This window comes from Typopeltis vanoorti, chromosome 3 (genome assembly GCF_054136105.1).
Source record: "Typopeltis vanoorti isolate ZY-2024b chromosome 3, IOZ_Tvanoo_1.0, whole genome shotgun sequence".
In the NCBI taxonomy this organism is placed as follows: Eukaryota; Metazoa; Arthropoda; class Arachnida; order Uropygi; family Thelyphonidae; genus Typopeltis; species Typopeltis vanoorti.
The window spans coordinates 140,130,467-140,153,000 of NC_143551.1; the positions used below are offsets into that span (position 1 = coordinate 140,130,467).

General features: G+C 38.7%; 1 protein-coding gene across 3 annotated transcripts in view; it reads left to right on the top strand.

Moving 5' to 3' along the window:
• The first annotated feature begins 1,976 nt into the window (after positions 1–1,976).
• Positions 1,977–22,534, top strand: part of mRpL24 (mitochondrial ribosomal protein L24) — an 88,328-nt gene continuing 67,770 nt past the window's right edge. For all 3 annotated transcript variants that reach the window (XM_090416066.1, XM_090416067.1, XM_090416065.1), the window contains exon 1: positions 1,977–2,155. The gene's annotated coding sequence lies outside the window, so the exon portion shown is untranslated. The remainder of the gene's footprint in view (positions 2,156–22,534) is intronic.

Genomic DNA, 22,534 nt, shown 5'->3' on the forward strand with positions numbered 1-22,534 from the left:
AACGCCTTCTATTCGCGTATAGGGAGTAGGCGAGGCCGTTTTAGCCTTATCTAACTTTTGGAAACTGAGGGGGCAGTTCAGTCTTCACTAGTAGCCAATCAGAGATAGCTGGCCCAAGACCATCACTGCTTATACGTGGCGTCCGGCGAAGAGAGAGAGAGAGAGAGAGAGAGAGAGAGAGAGAGGGAGGGAGGAAGGAGACTAATAAATGCAGCCATCTCGTGGTTTCTAATCCTAACACTATGTTTACTGTTTATGATACATTTTGAATCCATTTCCTGAAAAGTTTGGAACAAGCAGCAGTTCCGATTATCACAGGAGCGTTAGGAGGAATATCAAGAGCATTTATGAAACATTTATAAAAGTTGAGCCTCTCAGATATAATACCGTCTCATCTTCAGAAAATGTCACTTTTAGGAACATATCACAGTTTACGGCAGCATTTCTGAAACTTTTCCTACGATGGAACAACTTCACAATTCCTGAAATTTTCAAGGAAAACCTTGGTTATTTTGTAATGTATTAATTAATGATTAATTGTTAATTTAGCCGATTTTCATTATTAATTAATAAATTATCATTAATTATTAATTAATTAAACATCAATTAAACATAAACATCGTTAAATTAATTTGTGCTGATCTTCATTGACATTTCCCGTTCTAATCACCAAAATTTATAATATTATTATACGTACTTACGAGTGAATGCAGACTTTTTCTCCTGTCTGCTGATAGTTTTCCCCTCCTTTTGTACATCCTGGAGATCGCTTTGTAGGCTGGTGGTGGATGACTCACTATCTGTTGCGTCACAAACACCTTCAATAAGAGATTTCTTAATACCAAAATTAAACAAAGTCCCTCGTCTCTTATTCATATTAAAATTCAAATCTGCAGGCCTATTACTTTTAAAAAATCACGGCACTGCGGTTTCGAAACTTTCACCCTACAACACGAACTTGCGAAGAAAGTATTCAATAATACTAGATTTAAGGACCGGATACAGACTACCTTGATCTTCAATTTTAGTGGAAAAATTTTCTTTATACTTTGCTGCTGATTGGTCACTAACATTTGCAACACAGATGTTATATCTTTCAGTTTTGAGAACAGAGGATATGCCGTCCATTGTTGTAATCGGCTTGCAGGCAATTTTTATGATCGGTCATAAACAGTGATATTCCTTTTCCCAAATGTAGAAAGGTTTCGATGTGTGAAAATTAACGATAATTCACGAATACTTCCACGTTTAAAAATACACAGCTTGGTCACTAACATTTGCTACTCAGATGTTATTAGGCGTTCTGGGTCTGAGCTTTTCGACATATTCAAGAATATTATTCTCCTCAGAATATTTCCACTATAAAATATTTATTCATGAAAAATGCTTAGAAAACTAAAATGACAAATTCCAGGAGAACTTCTCGCGGAACACTGGTGTTTCGCAGAACACAGTTTGAGAAACCCTGGTTTACGGTATCTAGCCAGTTCCTCTGCCTTTGGTTAAGGCCCCGAATTGGATTCAATTTCCAGTCAAAGATTTCATTATACGTTTTCATGTTTCCTGTTAGTCTTTGACTGTGAGCTCTATTGTTTCAATATTCAAATCATAATGATTCCACATGATCTTATCTCATAATGGTTTCCCTGCCTTTTGGAAGTAGAACACATACAACCGTTCCAATATGACACAAGTTAACTTACTTTGTTGTTGGTAGTTCAAATTTCTTATAAATGTTTTTCACGTTATAATTAAATTTGAATCCATTTCCTGAAAACCAATCGATGTATTTACTAATTAAATATTAGACTCAACTAAGTTTGTTTAAATCATATATATAACTTTTATCATATATGTATCTCAACCTATCCACTTTGAATTAATGATATTTTGTTGTTTTAGGAATTTTATTATAGTACCCTAAATTTTCAGGGGTCGCTCTTAAATTTAGTCACATTCTTGTACACATTCTTGTATGTACTTTCGTGTTATTAAATTTTAAATTAAATATGATAGTGGCCCGGCGGTTTTCGTGAAAAGATCTGTTAAAATTTAAGTTGTGTGGAATTATTTTCGTTTCTTTTTATTCGGTATCACTTGCGGCCTTTCTTAGGCCCTCTATAATAAATATCATGTTCGTCATTTAAAACTTGAGGTGAGATTGAACGCTGACAAATTTATGCGGTTTAAATGTGTTTAGTAAATTTTCATTACCCTTTATATTACGCGTAGAGAAAGAGCACAATTAGCTTGTTGTAAATAATACGCTCGAATTTCGGTACATTATAAAATTAGTGGTTTAACATTATATGAATACATGTTAATCAAATAGGAATATACAAATCTAAAAGATGAATTGCATTTTTTTTTTAAATTTGTGATAATAAAATTCAAGGAAAAAAATTGAGTATTTTGAACAACCGTAAAGAATTATTTAGTTTAATTAGTTTTCCAAATTAAACCACTAATGTATTAAACTAAAATGATTTAAACCAAAATTAGTTGGATTTAATATTTAATTAGTAAATTAAATTACTACCATTATCGCCCATTTGACATTCACTTTTTGAAAATAAAATTTCAATAACAAAACTTTTATATTATGTGTTAGTTGCACTTGCACAGACCATTTGCGGAGGGAAAAGAGATGGGTGAATGGAGAGTAGCTAAGATGAATTCCGAATTTTAAAAGTATGTTGCAGCTATGGTTTGCTAATTGAATACTGTTTCTATTTCCAATCCTGCAGGTCATAGGTATGAATGACACAATGATAGATGTTTGTGAATGGATTTTAGACGGCATGCAATTTTCATTACTTGATGCAAGACCACCATACTCTGCTTGGCGGGGGGGGGGGGTGCTTAAGAGGCTTGTAAATTGAAACATGCCTTTTGGGGACTCAGTATTTCACATAGGCCACCAAGACATCTTCAGTGACACAAAGAAATCTATTAAGTACATGTATGCAGACACCAGCAGGAAGGCAAACAGATGGAATGAGATGATTGTACAGTCCAAACTCTTTATGGATGCAGTGATAGAATATTGCTGAAGGTCTCATGATGGTCTTTTAGATTTTTGGCAAAGTGAGGTAACTGGAGTTATTAAGATTTGGAGAATGCTGTAATGATGTGGCAGATTCTAGAAATGGTCTCCCAGATTTATATTATTAGCTTCTGCATAAAAGGGAGGTTTTGTTCCATTGGATCCAGTGATCCGTATATATGGCATGGTATCCTTCTCCAGATATGATGCAAGTAATTGAGATAATTTCTGTGCTCCTCCAGCAAATATTTGCCGTTCATGTTATTCAAAGTAAGATGGTTTGTAGGAGCAAGGGATGCTGTAATGCTGTAGACCCCAGGATGGTTTAGTATGGCTTGAAGGAAGTTGTGTCATACCTTTTTAAATGTTTATTTATATAATTGTTCATGTATTTATTTTCAGTGGTGCCCCAGCTAGGATGGCAATAGATTTTTTTTCTGTTCTGGATTTTTATTTTATTTTATTTTATTTTATTTTTTTTTTTGGAAGGGGGTGATGTTTTGATGATTAGGTGAAGGGGAAAGCAATTGGTTAAAAAATGTGTCATTAATGTGATTGATTTCTATGGAGAGACCAGTGTAGTCCTATCACTCAGTCTGTGTTTACCATCCTAATGTGCCTGTGTGCACATGCTTAGCATCTTTCTTTGTGCTCATGGAGATGCCTTGGTGGCCAAGATGAAATATTGGCATGTTAATTTATTAGCTGAATAAACTTATTAATTATTATCTCTAGACGTGCTTTTTCCAACTGAACTTCAACATGGAGATGGAATATAATCATAAGTACTAAGATGCTATTTTAAGGTACTACATAGATATTATTTAACCTGACACTGCCTTGGAGCCTGAATATCGCAGGTGACCCAAACTATCAACACAGTCTATCCTACCTCTTCTTGAATCTATTAACAGACACAGCTCTCACAACTGATTTTGGCACCCCATTCATTCACAACTCCAAGCAAAAAATCTAGTCCTCGCATTTATTAACCACACCTTTACTTAACTTCCAGGGATGACCTCTTGTTCTCCCCCTCCCCTCTAGCCGAGTACTGAAACATTTCCCCAGTATCAATCCTATGAAACCCTTTCAGTAACCTATATGTGTCTATCATATCCCCCCTCTTTTTTGCCTATCCACCAACTTCTGCAATCCACACATCCTCAATCTCTCTTCATAGGGAACATTCTACTGATTATTCATCATCTTGGTTGCTCACATCTGAATCCTCTGCCACTTCTTCATCCCCAAGAAATAATTCAGATGTTGATGTATCAAGGCATTATAAAGAGGAACCACTTCTGCTTTATAATGCCACTTTTTGATAGTCCAGCAGCTCCCCCCCCCCCTCTTATCCATATAACCAGTGTGGATAAGATCATATCCATCCCCATTTGTTCTAATTTGATTAACAGAATTCCATGTCATATTTGGTCAAATGCCTTTGCAAAATTAGGCAGAATCACCATGTAGCTGTTTCCTTCATCCAACTTAGCTATCACCCTATTATAAAAAGATAGTAAATTACTAAGACCTAACCAACCCTTCACAAAACCATGTTGCCTCTCATAGAGTATCATATGTTTATCCACCCATTCGTGTATTCTCTTTTACAATAATTTTTCCAGTACTTTATCACAACTCCTATGATACTGTCTATAGTTTGCTACTGCAGTCTTAGAGTCTTAGAACCTCCCTTATGAAAGGAAGGTTCTTTCCACTCCTGTGGAGCTCTACCAGAGCTGACTTAAAGAGTCTAGTCAGAGGCATTGCCAGTTCCCTTGCATATTCTCACAAAATGTGAGCTGTTATCCATGTAAATACACCTGTGTTATTAGATGCAATATCCTAAGAACCTTCAATTCATCCACCTCTGCCTCACTTCTGTCTCTGTCACATATGTTATAGGAGTAACCTCAAGGTGATACTCCCTTGCAAAGTGGTTACTCAGTATCTCAACTATTTTATCTGCTTCTGTCACCTTGTCACCATCAGCATTCATTAAGGTTATTCTCCCATAGTCATTCTTCTTCTTACTTGCCATATAGCGATAAACTCTTTGGGATTTCCTTTGGCCTGCTCAGCTAGTTTCTTCTTGTAATCTGATTTTGCCTTCTTTACCATGCTGTACACCTGTCTCACTAGACCTCTCTGCTGTACATGAGTTTCCTGGTCACCTTTCTCCTTATATACCCTCCCACAAGAAGAATTCCCTCTGCTGTACATGAGTTTCCTTGGTTACCTTTCTCCTTATATACTCCCCACAAGAAGAATCCCCTCTGCTGTACATGAGTTTCTTTGGTCACCTTTCTCCTTATATACTCCCCACAAGAAGGTGTTTTCACACACACACTCATTTACATTCACCCTAATTGCTTAAGTTTTCCTGAATTTGTGCTTCAGCATGCTTGGTAAACAAAGTTTCTCTGGACATGTAACACCAAAATCATTTAAATGCAGTCCATCAGCATTATACAAATCCTGCTTTCTGTCAGACCATCAGTCCATAAATCCTACATCAAACATTCTGCACAACCTGTGTGTTGATTCATTTGCTATCACTGCCCTCCTCCTCAATTTGCTTCTGTCATAGTATGGCAGGAGACTTAAAATCCTCATTTTCTCACTTTTAATTTTTGATTTGACCAGCAGGTTCTTCACATCCTCCCTCACCTCTCAGATCATTAATGCAAACCAAGACAATTAGTTCATTTGCTTTTCTGTATCCAGATGGCGTGATTAATATCATTAATTTTTGAGTGACGAAAACATAATTTTTCTATTTTCATTAAGTTCCTCCCTGATTGTAGGGTCTTCGTACACAATTTTCTTACCTCCTTTTTCTCATTAGTTCACACGATCTCAATTCTTACCTCAGACTGCCCAGTACTTTCTCTTCTCATCCCTGCTAAGTTGCCACTTCTGCAACTTTTTAATTTTGTGCTTTGTCCTGTGGAGGATAACATGTAAGTGCACTCTTTGTTTTACTGTATTTCCACCGTTGCATGTTCAACGTTGATTCCAACATCAGCATTATCCATTCTACCATTGATACTGTCTACTCCAGTAACATTTGCTTCATTCTCGCCACCTAGCTGGCACTCACTCTTGAAATGCTTCATAAATGCTCGCTAGTTTCACTCTCCTTACATAAATTCTTTAACTTTGACAATGAATACCTTTTACACACACACTTCACTAAACAAGATCATGTTAATTCAAATCGCTCAACAATGACGTCTTTGCTGCCATTGCTTTACCATGCATTAGCGGCATGCAAAAAATATCATGTATTATGCAAAATAATACAAGGTTTACTTACAAGCTGAATAACTCGGTCAAATCACATCCCCGTATAAAACAAAAACTACATTGAGTTAACCGAATGTTATTAGCTAAAATAAGAAAAAAAGACTTTCTGCAGTGCTACTAAGGACATAACATATACAATGCACCACCTCGTGGTGGACTCCACTGAGTTTTAATGCTAAGAAGATTTTTGTAGTTTGAAAAGAAATTAGTATTAGTGCACAAAAATGAGGTTACTTTGATTACATTATGATAGTCAGTGTTAGATGTGCTGGTGCGAGTTATTTTGAAAACTACAATTTTTCTGCTGTGTACTTGCATAGCAAAATCCAGAAAGTGCTAAGAAATGATCTAGCAACCAGAAAAATCTAGACAGTAGTAATCATGTGTCACACCAGAATCCAAACAGCAGTCAAAACAGGTGGACAGAAGCCAGTTGTTCAGCCCAAAGAAGACAAAGTCAGTTCCATCAGCAGGAAAGGTTATGGCGTCAGTGTTTTGGGATGCTAAAGGCATTTTGTTTATCAATTATCTTGAAAAGGATAAAACAGTAACCAGGGAATATTATTCCGATCTTTTAACCAGACTAGAAAAAAAAATCATCTTTCATCAGGACAATGCACCTATCCACAAAGGTTTTTGGATAGGTGCATTGGCAATGGGAAAATTAAGGGATCTACAAAATGAATTGTTGGAATATCCACCCTATTCCCCAGATTTGGCTCCCTCTGACTTCTGTCTCTTCCCAAAACTAAAACTCTTCCTCGCTGGTCAACATTTTTCTTCGAATCAAGAGGTGATTGCAGCTGTAGAGGGGTATTTCACAGATCTCACTGAGAATCACTACAGGGACAGGATAATGGTGCTGGAGCATCACTGGAATAAATGTATTAGTCTTAAGGGAAATTATGTTGAAAAATAAAAATAATTTTGAAATTATAAATTCATTTTTTCATTGTTAGGCCAAGAACTTTTCAGATCACCTTCGTACAGGAAGGTATTGTGATGTACCTTTTTTAGCATTCAAGGATGCACAAACACAACTAATCTAACATGGTATAGTTACTTAAACATAATGGGAAAGAAAGATTAGCAAAACACCAATACAAGAAATATTAGGATTAGGGATGCAGAGTTTTGTTGCCTTGATACAGTTAGTCCACAAATCATTGGTATTGTGAAACATAGTTAATGGAGGATGACTGACATACTGATGGAAATAGAATGTGATGGTTATAACATTTTTCAAAAAGGGAGAAAATTTAGAAGTAGAGGTGGGGTATTACCCAATGATGTTAAAAGAGTTTTGTCCTCTCAATGTGGAACTTGAGAAAGCAGTAATGATAATGGCAACACGCGCGCACACACACACACACCAAATGGCTATGAGGCCATTTTGTTTGAAGTTCAGGTTAGCAAATTTTAGATATTTAGTGAGATACTACAGGTGAAAAAATGCAGAGAGAGAGAGAGATGATTCTGAACTGTTCACAGGAAGGTGATAATGGGTGACTAACTGGCAACATTGACTGGAAGCAGGAAATATGTGTGAATAAGGAGATTGAATTCCTTGAGCTACTTAGAGACCACAAGACTCAAGTGTTATTCAATAAATATCATCTCATATAGTGATAATAGATGCCACCAATTGGGGAGAGTGATCACGTGGTTTTGATGTGGGCAGTGGATAGGCAGGTGCAAGCTTCATAGAACAAGAGAGATGTGTACAATTACAGAGCAGGGGACTGCTAAATTAAGGAAACAGATTGGTAATGTACAGTGGCTTAATCAGTTGAAATCATCACTACCTGGGACAGTTTGGAATCGGTTACTTATGGCAATGTCTGATTGTATTTCTAAGGTTTAAAGGATAAAATGCGGATGCTTCTGAGAAAGAGGAAGTATAAAGAACAGGGTACCCCTCTGCAGCATGAGGAGTATAAAGCAAAGCTGAGGAACGTGACAAGTAGTAAGGAAAGAGATTGGCTGAAACACTATAGTTATGTTGCTAGTACTTTGTTAGTACTAGCAACATGAGTACTTTGTTAGCGTATTTCATGTATGAGGGTTAACAGTAGTATTGAGTAGCAATAGGAAGGAGGACAGAAGACTGACAGTTCATGAAATGGAAGTGTTTAGAATGTTAATTAACCTTGATGCTAATAAAGCTGTGGGACTGGATGGAATATCACCATGTATATTACAGGAATGTACAAAAGTGCCCGGTGCCCTTGACTTGGTTGTTCAACAGAACAGTTCCAGAAGAGTGGAAAAGGAAAAAATAGTAGTGCCACTGCATAAGGGAGAATCCAAGTAAGTAGTATCATTCTATAGGCCAGTGTCATATTTCAAGTTTAGTGGTAAAGATGTTAGAGATAGAATTCAAACCTGGACCGATGAGAATAGAAATCTTTTGAGAGAGAGCAGCATGGATTTGTTAACTTGGTTACCTTTTATAATAGGATGACTAGTGTATCAAAAACAGAGGAGATGCTTATACTATGATTTATCTAGATTTTGTTAAAGAATTTGGTCAAGTACTGCATGATAAACTCCTGTTGAAATTGAGCAGGGTCGGATAGTTATTCAGTAGTTTGGTTACACGGATGATTAAATGATAGATGCCAGTGAGTTGTGTATAGAGGTGCAATGTACTGTAAAAGGAAAGTGATGAATGGGATACCACAGGTTATTTATTTTCACGGTGTTGATGAAAACAAAGAATGATAAGAAAACAATATTTATTAACTTATTTGCTGATATTTTGCTGGTATTATATCTGACATCTTTAGAGCACAAAAACAGTTTGTCACAGTATGCGAAACAACAATTTGGTATAACCACTCGGGCAGCTGGCCGAGTGGTTAGTGCATCCGCTCTCCAGCCGAAAGGCTGCGGGTTCGAATCCCGCTGTGGGCATGGATGTTTGTGATTGTCTGTGGAAAAAACTAGCGGTGGTAGTCGGTGGTAGATGGCGTTGGTGTAGTTGCAGTCAGTTGGTGGATTGAGTGGTGGAGAGACAGTTGTAGAGCAGGTGTCCTCCCTTGATGAGTCTTTGGACTCCCTGGAGGTGTCTAATAATAATAACAGTGGGACCATTGTTGTTTAAGTTATATATCTGTAACATAGTTCATGGTGTGAAAGGTGATTAATTTGCTTGCTGATGATACTAAATTAGTAAGAGCAATGTTAGGAAGTTCTGACATCATATTACTAGAGAATTTAAGTAGGTTGTTGCTTTGCTGAAGAATGGTGATATCGTTTCAATGTTGCTGAATGTAAAGTTATGAAGTTTAGCCAAAGAAGATGGAATGAGGTTTACCCTATTGGAGGAACTTTATTCAGGAGGCAAGAGATCTTGGTGGCTAGGGAAATGAAGTTCAGAGAACACATTGTACAAAAGTTGAGTTACCCAGAAAATTGCTGCTATAAAGCAAAGAATGCTGACATGTATGGATAAGGAGGTAATAAGTTCCACTGTATAAGGCACTGATCAAATCAGGCCTCATTTAGATTTCTATGCAAAGAACTGGTTACCTGGCTGTATTGGTGATAAGGAAACATAAAGACTCTTCGAGGACTCTGGAATGAGTGTGTGTGGACAGATTGAGGGAATGTGGTCTTTGAATCATGACAGATAGGAGTGCTATGACCGAGCTATGATAGATATATGGGGAATTATTGCATAGGAAAATGGGTGATGCAAGAATGAAAGGTTATCTCTGGATGCTGTATTATTTAGAATATGATGAATTTTTATGCAATTTGATGAAAAACAGTATGATATGAGATGCAAAAGAAACGCCCACAAAAATTGTAAATAAATAGTTTAATTCAGTAACAAATGGATTAATGAAGACAGTGATCAAAAAACAGGTCAATATGAGATTGCCAGAATGCCTCAATAAGGAATGTGGTCATTCCTCACAACAAAACACCACTCACAATGATGTTTCTTACTGTTTTTATTATTTATATGGGTACTCCATGGAATCAAAAGACTCATTGCAGGAGACTCACTCTATCCATTAACACGATACCTATCATACTCTAACCTATTTACTGTTGGGGCGCTCACAACCACCTCTGGCAATCCATTCCACTCATTTACCACTCTCCAAGTTGAAGAACCTAGTCTGTACACCCTTGCTAACCACACTTTTAGAAAACTTCCAAGTGTGACCGCATTTTTGAAAATTATGGAAACAACTACCATGTTTGAATAAAAACTTTAGTTTAATATAACTAAAATCTACATTCGACGTTTCGACCTTTATGTCAAGGTCATCTTCTGGAGCATACAACTATACACAGAAAACAAGCTACACTACAATCAAACTGGTTTGTTACAGACTCTGACCAACTGCTACAACAATTGTTGGCCTGACTTCTGGTGAAAAAAAAAAATTATACATCAACGCTAGTCCTATTATTAGTGTTATCTGTTGGTTGTATATAGATAGATACTTGTTGTTGTTGTGCCTAATGTATTTCTACAACCAACAGATAACACTAATAATAGGACTCTAGCGTTGATGTATAATTTTTTTTTTTCACCAGAAGTCAGGCCAACAATTGTTGTAGCAGTTGGTCAGAGTTTGTAACAAACCAGTTTGATTGTAGTGTAGCTTGTTTTCTGTGTATAGTTGTATGCTCCAGAAGATGACCTTGACATAAAGGTCGAAACGTCGAATGTAGATTTTAGTTATATTAAACTAAAGTTTTTATTCAAACACGGTAGTTGTTTCCATAATTTTCAAAAATGCATTTGGATCACCGTGTAAGCTTAAAAGAAAGGGTCCAAGTGTGACCACTTGTTTTTTCCCCCTACTCCCCATATATTGAAAAATTTCTTGTGTGTCAATGTTATAGAATTCCTTTAGTAACTCATAAGTTTCCCTCTCATCCAATTGTCAGCTAAACTCTGCACCACACACAATCTCAATCTATCCTCATAAAGAACATTCCCAAGACATGTCCCCAGCCTCGTCACTTATCTCTAAATCCTCTCTACCTAATCCCCCTAAGATATGCAAGTAACCATATCTGTGCTAGTCAACATGTGGCTGAACTTATTATCCCTCTTTAGAAGGATAATAACCTCTATCTTTACGTGTCAATGTGTTTTCTTCAGCATCCCTCTGAGCTATTTTGTCAACTCTTGCAATATGTCCTCTGAATTTCAGATCTCTATCCACCATCACCCCCAGATCCCTAGTCTGATCAATTTCCTGTAAACTACTACCATCAGTATGATACAAAGTGTGTAATATTTCAACCCAAAGTGTATTATTGTGAGGGTGATCTGAAAAGTTCTCGGCCTAACAATAAAAAACGAATTTATAATTTCAAAATTATTTTTATTTTTCAACATGATCTCCCTTAAGACTAATACATTTATTCCAGCAATGCTTCAGCACCATTATCCCATCCCTGTAGTGGTTCTCAGTAAGATCTGCAAAATTCCCTTCTATAGCTGCAATCACCTTGATTCGAAAAAAATGCTAACCAGCAAGGAAGATTTTTAGTTTTGGGAAGAGATAGAAGTCAGAGGGAGCCAAATCTGGGGAATAGGGTGAATGTTCCAACAATTCATAGTGCAGATCCCTTAATTTTCCCATTGCCAAAACACCTTGTGGACAGGTGCATTGTCCTGATCAAAGATGATTTTTTTCTTCTGCAAACTGGGTCTTTTCTCATGAATTTTTTCGTCTAGTCTGGTTAAAAGATCGGAATAATATTCCCGGGTTATTGTTTTACCCTTTTCAAGATAATTAATAAACAAAATGCCTTTAGCATCCCAAAACACCGATGCTGTGACCTTTCCTGCTGATGGAACCAACTTTGTCTTTGGCACTGAACAACCGGCTTCTGCCCACTCTTTTGACTGCTGTTTAGATTCTGGTGTGTAATGGTGAATCAAAGTCTCATCCATAGTAATAAACTGACACAAAAAATTAGTTTTATTCTTGTTAAAATGCTCCAAGCGCTGTTCAGAGATTTTCATGCGAGTGCGTTTTTATCTGCTGTAAGCAAGTGCAGCACCATCTTACGCAAAGCTTTTTCATTTGCAATTCTTCATGCAAAATATGTTCTGCACGTTCTTTTGAAATGTCTGTAGTCTCAGCAATTTCATGCACTTTGACTCACCGGTCATCCAATACCATATCGTACACTTGATCAATGATTTCTGGTGGTGTTACACTTTTTGGACGTCCATCACATGGATCATCTTTAAGGCTGGTACGGCCACGTTTAAACTCGGTATCCCATTTCTTAATTGTCAGAGACGAAGGAGAAGAGTGCCCATGAACTTTGAATGAATTTATTTTGCCATTAAACCTTCTTTTACAAAGAATTTTATAATCGCACGATACTCAGTTGTATCCATTTCAAGGGATACAGACAACACTTTTGCTTCTGATAGCTGTATAAAACAAACTACTTGATAGAATGACTTGCAATTTCACATGGATGCTTATGACAGGTGTACCAACATTAAAAAAAAAAACATCTTGCCGATAGTGTTGCCATCTATGGTTGAGGCCGAGAACTTTTCAGTCTACCCTCATACTTTACATTTTATAACACTGAATTGATAACCATTGTCCTTTGCCCATGCTGCCAGGTGATATAAATCATCCTGTATGATATCTACATCACTTTATCAGCTATTGCCCTCCCTAGTTTTGCATCATTGGCAAACAACTGAATATCCTTCTTCAGATCTTCTGCTATATCATTAATGTACAAATTAAAGAGTAATGGTCCTAGTGCAGAGCCCTGGATACTCCACTAGTCACCTTCATTTGCCTTGATCCCACTCCACTACACAACCCTCTACCAGCAACCCCATCCATGCCATCAGTCTCATATCCATTCCCATGTGCTCCAACTTATGTAATAGTTTTCCATGCACTATTCTGTCAAATGCCTTTGCAAAGTGGCATAGCCATTTCATTTATTCTGCATAATGCTACTGTCATGATGGGTGAAACAAAAATGCTTTTCATATTCCCCTTTGTCTCTAAAGGAAGCTATTTGGAAAAGGGAGTTTTGTGAGCTTTAAGCTCGTCCTCTTGGGGCAGTTGTATTAGTTATGATCAGCTAAGAATAGCCTTTGGTCTTTTGTATTTGTAATACTCTGTTCATTGTAATTGACAGCTTTATGATCAGCAGGTTTGAATGCGAACTTGACTTGACTTGACGAATTTTTCTGCGAGATCACGAAGACGGGGAGGAGATGTATGGAATTCTGGTTTCTCGATGAATCGGTGAATTTCAGATAAACCATGGGGCATCTTGAATCGTCCTTAGGCACTTATTGTGGATTCTTTGTAGTTTTAAATGTTTGATAGTGAAGTGCGACTCCATGCTGGTGAGGTGTAGGTAATAACTGGATGTATAACCATTCCGGTAAAGTAGTAATTTATTTTGTAAGTTCAGTTTACTCTTGTGGTTGACTATTGGGTAGAGTTGAGCTATTACTTTGTTCTTGGAGCCAATGAGATTGATGTGCTTGTTAAAAAAGGAGTTTCTTATCCAGTAGTACCCCAAGATATTTGGTCTCTGATTGCCATGGGATCTTTTGACCAGAGAGCAAGATGCCTTCTCTAATGCAGACCTTTTTTCTAGAGAATAACATGGCTGAGCTTTTGAGGGGGTTTACTCTTGCAGTTGACCATTGGGTAGAGTTGAGCCATTACTTTGGATGTCTTGGAGCCAATGAGATTGATGTGCTTGTTAAAAAGGAGTTTCTTATCCAGTAGTACTCCAAGATATTTTGGTCTCTGATTGCCATGGGATCTTTTGACTAGAGAGCAAGATGTCTTCTTTGATGCAGACCTGTTTTCTATAGAATAACATGGCTGAGCTTTTGAGGGGGTTTACTTGAATCCTCCAGTTGGTGAACCATTTTTCCGGTGCATTGATACTTCCTTGGAGTCTACTGATTGCCAGACAAGGGCTGAGAGACCTTGCTAGAATAGCGGTGTCGTCGGCATAAAGGGCCATAATGATTGTTCTTGAATTTAGAGGGATGTCTAATATGTAAATTGTGAACAGTAGTGGGGCCAGAAGGGAACCTTGAGGTATACCAGCTAGAATTTTGCACCTTGATGAAACAATTCCGTTAAGCTTTACTTTAATGTATCTTTTGCTAAGGTATGAGTTAATACGTTTTACTAGCTTAATTGGGATGTTGTTTTCAATAAGTTTGAAGATAAGACCTTGATGCCAGACCTCGTCAAAGGCCTTTGCAATGTCCAAGAACACAGCAGCAGTCTGGAGGTGCCAGTTGAAACCATGGATGATGTGTTCTGTTAATTGGTGAATTTGTTGCACTGTGCTGTGAGCTTTGCGTAAACCAAATTGCTCATTTGGAATTATTTTATGTTTGTCCATTGCTAGTTGTAGCCTTGTTAGGATGACTTTTTTCCTGTTATTTTACTGAAATAGCAGAAAAAGGACTGATGGACTTATTGCTTTAGGGGAGTTGTGGGTTATTACCAGGCTTTTTCAGAGGGATGATGTCAGCAGTTTCCAAGCTGTGGGAAAGTACTTGAGTCTTAATATGGAATTGGTTATATTAACTAGATGAATTATGGCCTTCCTTGGAAGTAATTTTATTATTCTATTGGTGATGCCGTCGGGACCAGGAGCTTCTTCTTTTGGGATATAATGTTGATTATTTCTGTTGGAGTAGTGGGGGTAATGAGATCTGAATTATCCTTAGGCTGTCTTAAGGCTTTTCTGACCTGACGATGAGCTTTATAAATGAGATTAATATTTAAGTTTCCGTAAGCTCCTGAAAGTCGAGAGCTCCTGAAAAGATTAGTTATTATTTTGTGTTAACATTAGATATTTTACTAGAATTTTAAGTAGTATTGTTTGCTTTTTGTTTCTTGCTGTGTCTGTGCAATTTTTGCGTGTTTTCTGTTATTTTAATTATTATTTTTAAGAAAAGATATCATACACATGGCACTGATAAAGAAAAAAATGGCGGCCAGGTCGCCATGTTTGTTTAAGAGTTTTGATGTAAACAAATTTATGCAATGTGCTGTCTGTGAGATGTATGCCTTGCAAAGAGCAGTGGGAGTCTGGTTAGAAAGTGATAGTGGAATTAATGTGTAGAAAGTGTAAAGAGAATGAGGACTTCAAGCGTGTTTCGTGTGTCGAGACTGATATCGTTAACGATAGTCAGAATGTAGAAAATGGCGGTGTGCTAGAGAATTGCGTGTTAGTGCCAGATAGGTGTGAGAGCGTCGCTGAAAGTGTAAATGAAGGTAGAAACACAGAAAGAATGGATGATTTGATCGATAATGAAAATGGTGAGATAAATGCGAGGAGCGAAATTGCCCGTTTGAATGGCGCGATACACAGAGCCAAAAGACAACTGGAGCATATGGAAAAATGTGTGTTGAACGTACCGACAAATAACCGGCGGAAGTCTGTGATGGCAAAAAATAGAATGTTCGTAAACGTCAATAAAATGAAGGAGCGAGTGCTGTATGGGGATTCGCTATTAAGAGGCGTAATAATTGAGAGTTTAACGAAGTCGTACCAGCCGGGTGCGAACATAAAGGACGTCAGCGAATCTATTCGACTGCAAAAACAGAGGGTGAAAGAGATGATAATCGTGGCAGGAACGAATGATTTGAAAGAGGACAAAATGGAAATGATAGAGGATGTGAGGGAGTTGTTTGAGGTAGCAAAAGAGAAGAGTGAGAGAGTTAGGATGGTGAGTATCTTACCGTGGTATGACAGCGAAGTGTTTAGAAGGAGGGCCATAATTGCCAATGACTTTATGCGTGGGTTATGCATGGAGAGTGGTGTGGAATTTGTGGATGTGTGGAATGAGTTCGATGGGCAAAAGGACTTATATAAGATGGATGGGTTACATTTGAATGGAGTTGGTGTACGGAGACTTGAAAGAGTGTTGATGAATGATGTGGAAGTGGATGTACAGACTCAGGGAAACTAGATTTATTAAGAGGGGGGGGGAGTAGATATGCAGACTTTGGGGGGGCAGTTAAGTGTATGAATGAGTATATTATGCCCGGGCAAGTACGACGGACAACAAATCAGAATGGGATAGTTAGTATAAAGCAACAAAGTAGGTATGGGACAAATGGTCTTCTGCGATTCATGTACACTAATGCCAGGAGTATTAGGAACAGGAAGGAAGAGTTTTTGGCCATGGTTGGCACTTCCAGGCCACAGGTTGTCGGTATTAGTGAAACATGGCTGACAGAAGATGATAAAGCTAGTGGGATTGAATGCGATGGGTATAGCGTGTTCAGGAGTGACAGGGTGAATAAAAAGGGGGGAGGAGTGTTATTGATGATAGCTGATGAGCTTCAGCCAAGGAGTATAGAAATTGAACTGCAGGATGGGGGAAAAAGCACATTTGAGTTTGGTGTGAGATAGAATCTAGCAGAACAAAATATACAATTGGGTGCTGCTATAGACCGGGTGATGGAGTGGATGGTGGGGATAGTATGCATAAGCAAATAGAAGAAATGAGTGGAAGGAGGGTAATTATTATGGGTGATTTCAATTATGGTAATATTGACTGGAAAGAGGAGAGGGCACATGGGAGGAAGGAATTGGATTTTATGCAGTTATTAAGGGACAACTATCTACGGCAACTTGTATTGGAAAATACCAGGGGGCAGAGAGTGCTGGACCTAGTAATTGCAACTGAGAATGTAGCTGTAACGAACATGACCATGTTGCCACCAATTGGTGAGAGTGACCATAAGGTCATGACTTGGAAGGTGGCTAAAGGAGTCGAATTTACAATTAAGACAGGGTACATGTGGAATTACCGGGCTGGTAAGTATGACAAGCTTAGGTGTGTGCTTGGCTCAATGCCATGGCATGTAAAACTGCAAGGGCTGGATGTTGATAGTGCATGGGAGGTGGTTAAGAACTGTTTGCAGGAGGCAATGGTTGACTGTATACCAAGAGCCCGAATAATAAATCAAGTAGGGGTTAAATGGATGAATAACACTATTAAGCTTGAGCTGCAAAAAAAAAGAAACAATTGTGGAGGGAATTTAAGGAGAAGGGTGACCATCAGGTGCAGGAACAGTATAAAGCTCATGCCAGGATGGTAACAAGGGTGGTAAGAAAAGCAAAAGCAGATTACGAAAGGAAATTGGCCATGCAGGCTAAAGAGAATCCCAAACAGTTTTTTCAATATGTTGCAAGTAAAAGGAAAAATGCTCATGGTAGACTGATCTTAAAAAATGCTGAGGGTAGGGAGGTAACCGAATCAGTCGATGTTGTGGAATTACTGAGCGAGCACTTTGCAAGAGTATATCATCCAGGTGGTGATTTTGTCGAAATGGAAGAACCAACAGCTTATACTGGAATTGTGATGAATGAAGTAGAGGTAACTAGTCTATTACAGAACCTCAATGTCAATACATCTGTGGGATTGGATGGTATACCAGCTCGTGTCGTACGTGAAGCGGCCAAAGAATTGTCAGTGCCCTTGACCATTTTGTTTAATTTGAGCCTCAGGACTGGGTCAGTCCCAAGGGGGTGGAAAGAGGGGAAAATAGTTCCACTGCACAAAGGTGGTTAAAAGGCTGCTGTTGAAAATTACTGGCCAATCAGCATAACAGGAATCATTATCAAGGTCTTAGAGAAAATAGTCGAGGAAAATACAAGATTGGATAGAAAAAAATGGGATACTGTATCGGGGACAGCATGGTTTTGTGAAGGGTAGGTCATGCCTCAGTAACTTGCTCACGTATTATAACACAGTGACGGCTGAACTGGATAAGGGTAATGGGTTTACAGTGATTCTGCTGGACCTTGCTAAGGCCTTTGACAGGATACCACATGGAATTCTAATCAGTAAATTGCAGCATATGGGAATGGACATAGGGTTGGTGAGATGGATAGGAGGGTGGTTGAAGGAGAGATATCAGAGAGTGGTTTACTCAGGAGTAGAGTCCACAAGACGGCCTGTGACTAGTGGTGTGCCACAAGGATCTGTTCTTGGACCACTGCTGTTTAATTTGTTCATAAATGATATAGGAAAGGATCTGAGAGGAACAGTTCATTTGTTTGCGGATGATGCAAAGTTGGGTAGGGCAATAGTGAATGCAGATGACGTCAAAATTTTGCAGGATGATTTGGATAGATTGGAGGTCTGGGCTAGGGAGAATGGATGTCAATTTAATGTGGCAAAATGTAAGGTTATGCATTTTGGGGTGAAAAGATTGGAGGCAGTTTACTGCATTGGTGGAACCGTGCTCCAGGAAATTGATGAGGCACGAGATTTAGGAGTGTTGGTGGATAAGGAATTGAAATTTAGGGGACACGTTGCAAAAGTGGCCAAATCAGCTCATCAAATCACTTGGTTGCTGAAGAATACGTTGACAAGCAGAGACAAGCAGGTTATTGTTCCTCTGTATCGAGCCTTGATAAGACCTCATCTCGACTACTGTGCTCAGATTTGGTCACCTAGGTTTCTTCTTGATGGGGAGGAGGTGGAGAGGATCCAGAGGCGAGTGACCAAGATGATAGCAGGTCTGTGGAATGAACCGTATGAGAACAGGTTGAGGATTTGTGGGTTGCAAAAATTGGTTGATAGGCGGAGCAGGGGAGATATGATTGAGACATTCAAATTACTGAAGGGTTTCTATAAAATTAATTCAGAAGATATTTTTGAGAACAGGGCTGGTTGTGGGAGGACTAGGGGACATCCATGGAAACTGGGGAAAAGTGTGGTTAGTAAAGGTGTTAGAGCTGGGTTCTTTACTTTTAGAGTAGTGAATGAGTGGAATGCGCTCCCTGAGTCTGTGGTGGATGCTGTGACAGTGAATGAGTTTAAGGCGAGGTATGATAGATACTGTATGAATGTCGAATAGTTGTGATGAATATGATTGGGGCCTCCCTCGATGAGTCTAATGACTCCCTGGAGTTGTCCGTAATAATAGTAATAGTAATAGTAAGATAGGCTGCGTTGATTTTCCAGGTTGTCAATTAGTGCTTCTACTTTTTCTTCATCTGAGTGTGCAATTCCATGTTTGGTCTTCCTAGGGGGAAGGAGTTGTCTTTTGGTATGAAGAGTTTTTAGAAATTTCCATATGGAGTTATCTTATGAGTTGATTTCCGTAAGTTTAGATTCCCATTCAGAATCTAAACTTATGGCTAATGCCTGTGTTTCTGAAGAACTTCTCAAACCTGTCTGTTCGAGTGTTTTGTCCTTCGGTGCTCTCTTGTTGTGGTTCACTTTCTGGCTTTGTTTTTAGTTCTGAGCAGATTCAAAATCTCTTCTGGAATCCGACTAGACGAGTGGAAGACAGTGGTTTGTGTGACTAATGCTATTGCTGTGTTAATTTTTCTTGTTAGGTTGTCTATTTCTTCTTTTTTTTGCAGATGACAGGAGGTGGGTCAAGGTGCTCTGGGAGAACCTTAGAGCCTATCCCATGCTATATCCCATGCTATAAAAGAGTGTTGATTCTGGGTACCTAGCTTGAGCTGGATGGGATTATGATCTGAAGTAAACTCTTCTGTCTCCAGCTGATATTGATATCTGATGTTTTTGAGGATGACTATGTCTAGTACATCTGAACTTCCTGATGGGCTGTAGTGGGCGGGATCGGTAGGTCCAGCTACTATTGATGAGTTGAGTGACGTGTAGTTAAATAAAGTGTGGCCTTTGGAGTTGATTGACAAGCTAAACCAAGCTGTATGTTTGGAGTTGAGGTCTCCTGCTATAATTATGAAATCCGTAGAGCCGAGGATAGAGTCTAAATCCGATGTCAATAGTGGAATGCTGGGAAGATTGTATACTGCATAGACTTTAATTCTACCTGCGTTGTTGGTGTGCACCTTCACACCTGTCACTTCAAGGTTTAAAATTTGAGGGTTGGTTAAAACATTGTGGCTTAAATAATTTTTAATACAAATGGCTGTGCCACCACCACTGGAGTTAAGTCTGTCTATTCTATATAGTATATATCTTCTTAATCTTGGGTTGTTAGATGGTCTGAGGTGTGATTCGCTGATCAAGATTATGTCCGGATTGTATCTGTTTGTGAATTCTTGTAGTTTCAAAATTTTATTTGTCAGGCTGTTAGCATTCCATGCCATGATCATGAGGGAGTTTGGTTTGGAGTTTTTATACATTGTAGAGAGCTGTCAATATGAATCGGGTTTCTAGATGGAATATCTTTCTGGAAGATGGTGAGGTGCTTGCTTTGCTGAATTCATGCAGCATGGTGGCAAGTGAAGTTAGAACTGATGGTAACTTGGCGCTTGTTCACTCTTGAGATGAAGGAATCTGAGTTCGTGCCACCATGTTTTGGTCATGGATGAAGGTCACGTGCCTTCTTGTGCTGCTGAATGGGAGGTATTTCGAACAGGAGGGTGACCTGCTTGATTGCTAATGGTGTCATTGCATGGGGGGGAGCAGGGTTCACTCTTGCCGACCCATGATTTTTTGGGTGGAAAAGGCACCCCTTGTAATTAGTGGGATGTTGTCCTCTACAGTTAGCACAACAGCAGGTGTAGATCTTGGCTTGGCACAGGTGTTGGTCTGGTGTCTCTCTCCACATTTCAGACATCTGTAGGCAGCTCTGCACAACTTTTGGACATGCCTGAATTTTTGGCATCTAATGCATTGCCCTGCCGATGCCTTTTTCCTTAGAGGCTCAGTTTTAATTTTGAGCCTGCAAATATCTGTCACTTCACATATCCTTTTCTGTGTGTTGCTGATTTCAACCAACACCAGCGGCACTGGCCTTTTGTCAGATCTCAGCATCCTGCTGACTTTGATTGGGGTCAGTCCTTGACTGATGAGGTCGGCATTGATCTCATCAGTTGTGATGCCATCGGCAACCCCTCTAAGCACCACTTTTAAGATTTTTCTTGCTTGCTAGTGCAAAGGTATTGAAGGACAATTTGGAGTTGTCCAGCATTTTCATCATCTTATGATAATCTGAAACAGTAGCAGGATGAATCTTTACACCCTCATCAGTATTTCTTGCTCTGGAGAAGTTGATGTTCTCCTAGGGACCTTGAGACTGAGGTCCAATTCTCTTTGTCTCGGAGGATAACTAGAGGGACCTTTTCTTTTCTATCTTGGGTATCGTGTTGCTGCATTCTCTTCCATATGATCTTTAGATGTTCTTCACCTTTTGTTTGATTGTTCCTCCTGAGAACAATCATATTGTCGGGGAGTGGTGGTGGCACAGGTGTGAAGCCCCCTTCAGTGTCCACATCACCTTCTTCCGTGTCATTAACCTGAGTGTAGATATTGAAGAAGCCAGGATATACTGCCTCAGATTTCCTTAAGGTAAATTTAAGAACGTCAAGTGGCAGATCTCATCTTAGATTTTGAATGGCATCCTTGATGTCTTTTATGTTTTCCATTTTTGTTCACTGTATACTGTTGGAGAATATTCCGGTGTCTGTAGATAATCCTGTAGATTTAAGAGGGTCTACTGACAAAAATTCCAAAGATCTTACGATCTTCCAGCAAAGTACCGTAGACACACAGATGTTATGGTACTTTGATCTCAAACTTAAGTTTAAAATACCCTGATTAATGAGGAAGGAGTGTCAAGAATTCACTTGGCCACAGGATGAAAGACTACCTCCCTAAAAAACCATAAATCCACCACTGGTCCTCATTTCAGGTGGGACCTACACAACCATCAGACCTCGTGCATTTTTCATGCAGAGGTGGAGACAGTAGGAATCAAACTGTGTCAGCGCCACTGCAATATGAGATTCCCGAAAAATCTTGTATGAAATCTAATCAGGCTCAATCTAAAATAACACGTCTGATCTCGTCAAAAGTCCAAGCGACAATTGTCAATCATTTATTCTGCTTCCTATGTCAGAGAGTAGTATTTTTCATAAGTGAACTCTTGGTCAGTGTATAATAGTAATCATAAAAGAAAGAGGCCATATGGCTTCATTTCAATGATATAAATTATATAGAAATAGTAGATATTAAAGATCCAACATTATTTCAAAGCTGAATATATCTAGAAACTTCGAAGAGTTTCAAAATTTTGACCAGATAACTGAATACAATCCTCAGCATCAATCACCTAGCTTCCACTACTTAAAAGATATGAGTGAGCGCTGCCCAAGCATCCAAAGAACTTTCCTTTAGTATTGAATAGGAGTTCTTGCTCTCTTAAG